The sequence below is a fragment of the Macrotis lagotis genome, chromosome X (assembly GCF_037893015.1).
Source record: "Macrotis lagotis isolate mMagLag1 chromosome X, bilby.v1.9.chrom.fasta, whole genome shotgun sequence".
NCBI classification, from domain to species: domain Eukaryota; kingdom Metazoa; phylum Chordata; class Mammalia; order Peramelemorphia; family Peramelidae; genus Macrotis; species Macrotis lagotis.
In genome coordinates, this window is record NC_133666.1 from 3,861,908 (window position 1) to 3,869,191 (window position 7,284).

The 7,284-nt window shown below is 46.5% G+C and overlaps 2 pseudogenes; both read right to left on the reverse strand.

Annotated features, from left to right (window-relative positions):
* Positions 1–311: 311 nt before the first annotated feature.
* On the reverse strand, positions 312–2,367 carry LOC141496830 (casein kinase I pseudogene; annotated as a pseudogene).
* Positions 2,368–4,757: 2,390 nt separating this feature from the next.
* On the reverse strand, positions 4,758–4,839 carry LOC141503865 (U2 spliceosomal RNA; annotated as a pseudogene).
* Positions 4,840–7,284: the final 2,445 nt, after the last annotated feature.

Genomic DNA, 7,284 nt, shown 5'->3' on the forward strand with positions numbered 1-7,284 from the left:
CTCTTAAGACTGCTAAAATGTACCAAGTCATTTTTTTAAAGGGCCTACATTAGCCTCAGGAATTTGTCTAAGGGCACCACTGCCCTTCCCCCCTTTCCACAGTTGCTAGTGTCCATCTCAGTATCTATCATTATTTCCACCCTCTCCCCTATTTCCCCCACCCCTCTCACTCTGCCCAACTTTCCAAATCCTGTCCAAGGCATCACCATTCTCCCAGTCACCCAGGCTCCCAACTTTGGTCTCATTCTCAACTCCTTTGTACTAATCACACATATACAATGCCATCTTTTTTAAAATGGAAACAATTTTTAGTTTTAATGAATTTTTAAACAAAAAAGCTCCCATTTCAAAATAAAAACACAATCACAGGTCAAATAGATGTTTACAGTGATTACATTTACATAAACAACTTACATACAAGTTCAGTTTTAAGATGTAACTTTCTGTGACAATTTTTTTTTAACAGCAAGAATATAGTTAATGTAGAGTTCTAAAGAAAAAATCTAGAATACACTAAGTTGTCTTAACTTTAGATGCTGTTATTTCTAGCACAGTAAGCAGGCAGTCTGAATCTTTGGTTGCTACCATGTCAGCTGGCTTGCACATAGAAGTCAACAATTTTAAGAATGTTTTACAACTTTCAAACCTCAGGGAGGGAAAAAATACTTTAAGAGTACACAATTTCGAGCATTTGACACATATTACAACAACTGTGGGTGAACAATGTTCATGCTGTTCTTAGGAAATGAGATTTCACTGCAGTGTAATTGACAAGAAAAGGTAACAAAAAATGTCATATGCACAATTTCTCTCCATCACTTGCATTAATCATTTTGTTAATCTTTTTCACTTAAAATGCAAAAATTGGACATGTTTCACTATCTTTGTGGATATTTATGATCACAGCAGCTACAACTCAGAAGGTAGCATCACCAATGTTGACCAGTCAGTTTATAATGAAATCAAGTCCTTTTTTTTTTTTATCAAGGAACTGCTTGTCCACCACCACTAGCAAGTGTACATATGAATGAAAATGTGCGATTTGGGGAGTGACAGAGTCCTATTCCAATCATCTGCTCTACTTCATATGTTTTCTCTTCATGTTTGGCCCCCTGGGGGGGGGTCGGCTGACCCTCCTCGCTGAGGGGCCCCTGCCGGCTTGGCCCTTATGTAACTTTCTGCTTTAACATTGTCCAGTCGAAGGTGTAGTCATACTGGTGGTTCAGAGTCCTGAAAAGGATGCGAAAGAGCTGCCGCAGGTACATGTAGTCGGGCGCCTCCTCGAAGCGCAGGCCCCGGCAGTAGTTGAGATACATGGCGAACTCGGCCGGGAAGCCCTGGCAGAGCACTTCCACCGGGGTGGACATCTTCTTCTCGCTGATCTTTTCGTACTTCTGCTTCTTGGTGGCGGCCTTCAGTCCTTGCCAAGGCAGGCTGGTCCTGTTAAAATACATCAAGACGTAGCCCAGGGACTCCATGTCGTCTCGGCGGCTCTGCTCGATGCCCAGGTGGGCGTTGATGCTGGCGTACCTGGCGGTGCCGGTGAGGTTCTTGTCTTCCCGGTAGGGGATGTGCTGCTTCGTTCGGTTGTCTCGGTACTTTTTGGCCAGGCCGAAGTCGATGAGGAATAGCTTGTTGCAGTGGCGCCCGATGCCCATCAGGAAGTTGTCGGGCTTGATGTCCCTGTGGATGAAGTTCTTGGTGTGCACGTACTCGATGCGGCTGATCATCTGGTCGGCCAGCATCAGCACCGTCTTCATGGTGAAGCGGCGCGAGCAGAAGTTGAAGAGGTCCTCCAGGCTGGGCCCCAGCAGGTCCATGACCAGCACGTTGTAGTCCTTCTCCTGGCCGTACCAGCGCATGTGTGGGATGCCCACCCCGCCCTGCAGCACCTTGTACAGCTTGCTCTCGTACAGCAGCTGCGGGTGCTTGGCCTTCTGCGACTCCAGCTTCACGGCCACCTCCTCGCCGTTGGTGATGTTGATGGCCAGGTAGATGTCGCCGAACGAGCCGGCCCCCACCTTACGCAGCAGCTCGTACTTGCCCCCGACGATGCTGCTCGCCATCCTGCAGGGGGGGGAGGGGAGGAGAGGGGGGCCCGGGGGGGAGGGAGGCTGGGGGGAGGAGCGGGATGCCGGGATGCCTATGGCGGCGGATTGCGGTGCAGACCAGGCCGGGCAGGCCTCAGCCGGCAGGGCCGGAGCTGTCTGGGCCGGAGCCGCCTGGGCCCGGGCCGCAATCGGAACCTGGGCGCCGCCGGCACCGCCTCCTCCGGGTCGAGCCCGCCTCGGGGTGGGGGTGGGGGTCTGTGAAGGCCCGGGCCTTCCGAACCGTGAAGCTCTGCGCTGCGCCCGCTGCCACTGCCGCCACTGCCGCCGCCGCCGCCAGCCGCCGCCGCCGCCGCCGCCGCCGCCGCCGCCAGCCGCCAGCCGCCGCCGCCGCCGCCGCCGCCGCCGCCGCTACCAACACAGGTTTTGGTGGTGACGTGCCAGCTCCGAGCGGGCGCAGTAGGTGGAGGGGCGACGTTCAGGCTGCTGCCCCTGACGTAGCCGCCGGGTCACTCCGCCCACGCCGCCATCTTGTTCCCCAGGCTCCAGCCACCTCCCCCCCTCGCCGGGTCCCAGCACCTTCCCGTCAATCCTGACTCTCCCACCAATCGGGAACCAAGGCCCGCCCCGTCCCCCTTACCAACCCGTAATCTGCCCTCAGCGGCCACGCCCCCCGTCCTCTCGGCCCCTCCTCCCGGCCGCGGCCCCGGCCCCCTGGCGCCTGCGCACTGGCCTCTAAGCCCGCCTCCCCTCAGCTGTGGGCGAGCCTTCTCCATAAACCTATCTGTCACGTTCTCCAGGCCCAGCCCCCAGCCGGGCCGGGCCTGGCCCCTTTTCTCCTTCCCCATTCAGCTGGAGGCCTTTGTAACCCCGCAGCCCGCTAGCGCCCGCCCTCGGAGATGGCGGGCCATTGGCTGAGAGAAAGCGGCCCTACCTGTGCAGCGGCCTCAGCCCAGCCACCTCCCGAGCTAGGCTTCGGGGACAAGCGCGGGCCTCTGCTGCCAGCCTTGGGGCCCAGCCCCCCGGTCGGCACTTTGAATCCTTGTTGTCCTCTCCTGGAGGTAATTGTTTCCCCTCAGGTTCACGCACCTTGGGAATAAGCTGGGCTCCCAGGGCGTGCCTGGCGGCCTGGCTTGGGTGGCCACTTGGCAAATCCCAGATTCATTAGGGACCCGCTTTACACTTCCCTTTGCTCCGTCCTTCCCTGGCTGAAAGGGCAGAAAGAGATCTGCCTTCATTCAGGCAAGGGGCCATGCTCTGCTTGGGAGAAGAATGGACCTGGGACCGGGGCTTCCTGCTGCTTTCACATTGGCGCGTTCTGTCACCCAGTCCTTGTTTCGGTGCTTTGTTCCTTGATACACTCATTATTGGAGATTTCTTTAGCAAGTGTCCATTTAAGGCTGCGCCTTTGAGTCCCAAAATGAACGTATTACTATTTAAGGGGGTGGACGGGGGTCTCTAAAAACGTCATAAGGAGTTTTACGATTTTTCGTTGCTTTGAGATTGCTCTGTGTCGGAACAGGTGGTCTATTTTTAGAAAAGGACTACCTGGTCAGGAGTTCCGAAAAGGTCACATCATCAAAGCTCATAAGAGCAAGGAGATTAAAAATACGCTTTGCAGGGACGATTACAGGTTGAGAAAAGGAGGGAGGACGAAAACGGATAGTTCTGATGATGGGGAAATTAACAGCTTTTACCCAAAGAGCAATCTATGAATACTGGGATATGGGAAAAATTCAGAAGGAAATAATTCATTGGGGCAAACTTGACAGCAAGTTTCTCTCATAAAATTCTGACATCTGAGGGAAAAAGGATGTCCGTGGATGGTCATGCATAAATATATCTTTACAGAAGGAATTTATTCGGGAAATAAACAGCATCCATCAAGTGTCTAATATATTCCAGGAACTGGGAAGCACTTTTCAAATTTTATCTACTTTGATCCTCACAACGACGAAGGTAAGTACATACTATTATGCTCCCCAACTTTACAGATGAAGAAACTGACGTTTAACAGACATCAACAAACTTGACCATGATCATAGAACTACTAATTGTCTTGACACCAGAGATCTTCCTGACTCCAGGCTCAGAATTTAGGAACAAAGGATTTGAACAGGAATCTCTCAAAGGGAGAAGTCCAAGCTTTTTATAGCCATACTACCACCACCCCCCCCCACACAAAAAGTTTAAAATCACTGATAGAAAAAGAAATGCCAATGTAACTCTGATGTCTCATCTAATATCTATTACATTAGCAAAGACAATAAAAAAGGAAATTAGTAATAGTTGTCAGAACAAATGTGTAGGGGCACTGTTGGTGAAACTGAATGGGTAATGCCATTCTAGAAAGCAAATTTGGAACTTCAATCCAAAAGTCATCATCAGCACGTAGTCTTTGAGTTACTGATGCCCCATCTAGATGCTATATATGCAGAAATAGAGCTCTTTTTGTTTTATCAAAGAATAAAGTAGAATCTTGGACTGGGCAATGACTGAACAATTGTTGTTATATGAAGGAAGTGGAATATTACTGCCCTATAAGAAATGACATTTACTTTGGGAAATTTTAATAAACTGATAGAGGAAAGGAAGCAGAACCAAAAAGACAATTAGGATAAGAGTAACAACTAAATTGTAAAGGAAAACAACTTTCATCATTCTGACCAGTTACAATTCCTGAGGAAACATGGTTTACATGTCCTCACAGAGTGGTGACGGACTCTACAAGGCAGAATGAGACAAACATCTTATACTACACTTGATCTTAGCCAAAAGGCCGAGAAGCGATGAGACAAACATCTTTAGACATGACTAATGAGGGGATTTGTTTTGTTTGACCCTGCTTACTGCTTAGAGGAACTGTGTTTTTCTTCTTTTCAAATAGAGAGGGATGGGATTTAGGGGGAATAGGGAAGGAAAAAAAGGAAAAAGAAAAAAAAGAGAAAGAAAGAAAGAAAGAAAACAAGAAAGGAAGAAAGAAAAGAAGAAAAAAGAAAGAAAGGAAGAAAGAAAACAAAGGAAGAAAGGGAGATTAGGAGGAAAGAAAGAAGGAAAACCCTTATTTTATTAAATACACAGAAAAGAATAAAAAGAAATTCAGCAGGAAAATCATAACTTGGATACCTATGAAAACCATATGCTATATTTAATGTCATATTTAAAAGCAAGCTGTACATAATAGAAGTCTATGACTTTGTATATGGAAATGTTTATTTGGGTGATTTTTCATAAAATATTTTAAAATTTCATATAAGGATAATTTTTTTCTTTTTGAAAAAATAATGAACAAAAATCTATTTTCTCTCCTTTCCACCCTACCTACCTTTGGTAAAAAGAGACAGAAAAGAAAAACAAATTCCTTCTAACAAAAGCATAAAGGTTGTTTCAGTGAGGCACATCCAAGCTGCTTAATTACATGCAGCTTCCGTGTCACACCCTTGGCCACTGCAACATTCAACAATAAAGGTCCACCAGAAAAGAACAGTGGAAACCTCAGTCCTTCCATAGCAACTCAGAGAATCCAGCTGGTGGAAACAAGAGCTGGCCCTGATTAGATCTGCAGCCCCGATACAGGGCAGGGTTTAAAGGTGCTGCAATTTGCTGGGGTGTATACAAGCCAAATATCAGATGACACTAAGATTTACATCTCCCCTAGTGCACTATCATCTCGATTGTATTGATATCTGTAGCTTCAGATGACTCTGTCACCAAAGAAGAAAGCAAAAAGGAGTTTACATTCTCTTTGCTGACCACTGGAAAGCAGCATGGGGGTGGCTGCCTATAAAGGGTTTGTGATCTCCAAGTACCTTAAGCTTCAGGTTTCCCTACAAATGATTTCACATTTTCATCTTGTTTGTTATTGGCTTTAACAGACATCCATATCTGTAGCATGAGGGAAAGCAGTATAGTTAAAACAACAAATTCCCATATTGATCATGTCCAAAAAATAGGAGAGTCTCATTCAGCTCTCCTTACTCTGTCCATCATTACTCTGTCAAGAGGTGGATGCATATATAACTGACTCACAATTTCTTTTCATAAAACAACTCTTATTGGTGGAGATTGATTACTCAAAGCTCAAAATCCCAGTCTTCTGACTTCCAAATTCCAAATAGAAGGCATGAGATTGCAGACCATTTAGGAAGAAGTTGTCATGTACAATCGGTTCCTCATTTATGTCTCTATACTATATACAGAGACTTCAGGGAACATCCCCTTGGGTAAGATCAGAGACTCGTTGAGTTGAGTTGTCACCCCACTTTCAATGGGATAGCTCATTTACTTTCCATTGTCTGGGATATTCTCATATGTATACTTTCTTCAATTTAGATTTTTTTAAAAAAGTTTATTTAAGGCAATGGGGTTAAGTGGCTTGTCCAAAGTCACACACTAGGCAATTATGAAGTGTCTGAGGCTAGATTTGAACTCAGGTCTGCCTGACCCCAGGGCTGGTGCTCTATCCACTGTCCTTCTTTAATTTAGTTTTGCTCTCACTGTGGATAAATGGGTTTATTTTCTATTCACTACATGTGTTCATTATGGACCTGGCATTCAGGGACCATCCTTCCCTGGTGTGTGTGTGTGTGTGTGTGTGTGTATGTGTGTGTGTGTGTATATATATATATATATATATATATATATATATATATATATATATATATGGCTTGGGACCATCCTTATAGTGACCAGGAAGTCAGCTTGATTTAGGTCCTCTATAAAATAGGGAAAATAGACATAGTTTTACCTGATAACTTTTCTTTTGGAGGAGGGCAATCTCTGGCCCCAACTTCCTAGTTCCTCACTTGGCAGGAATCAAAGTGTCCCTTGGATAAAGGCAGAGGGGTGGGCTGGGGAAGAAACTAGAGATGTATACTCTGGTGATGTGGCAAACTATTATAATTTGGTATTGAAGTTTACACCTGAGAGAGACTTTGAACTATAGAAATACAAAACTGGGAAAAATTCCCTTCAGATACAGGCGTAAGAAAATTCCTTCCTACCCATATGACCGTGTAATAAAGTATGCCTGAGAATGGTCTTGTGATATAGAAAGGCAGCCTTCAGAGAATTCCTGCCATCTGTCCTGCAGAGCTGAAGATGCCTTTCCTTATCGCAGTTCTTGCCTTATTCCCAGACTAACCCCTAAATGAGAATTGCCTCCTCCCCTAGGGTCTCACCTAGAGGTGCTAACATCTGGTCATCTGTTAATTAAGGGGAGAGGTCAGATTCTTCT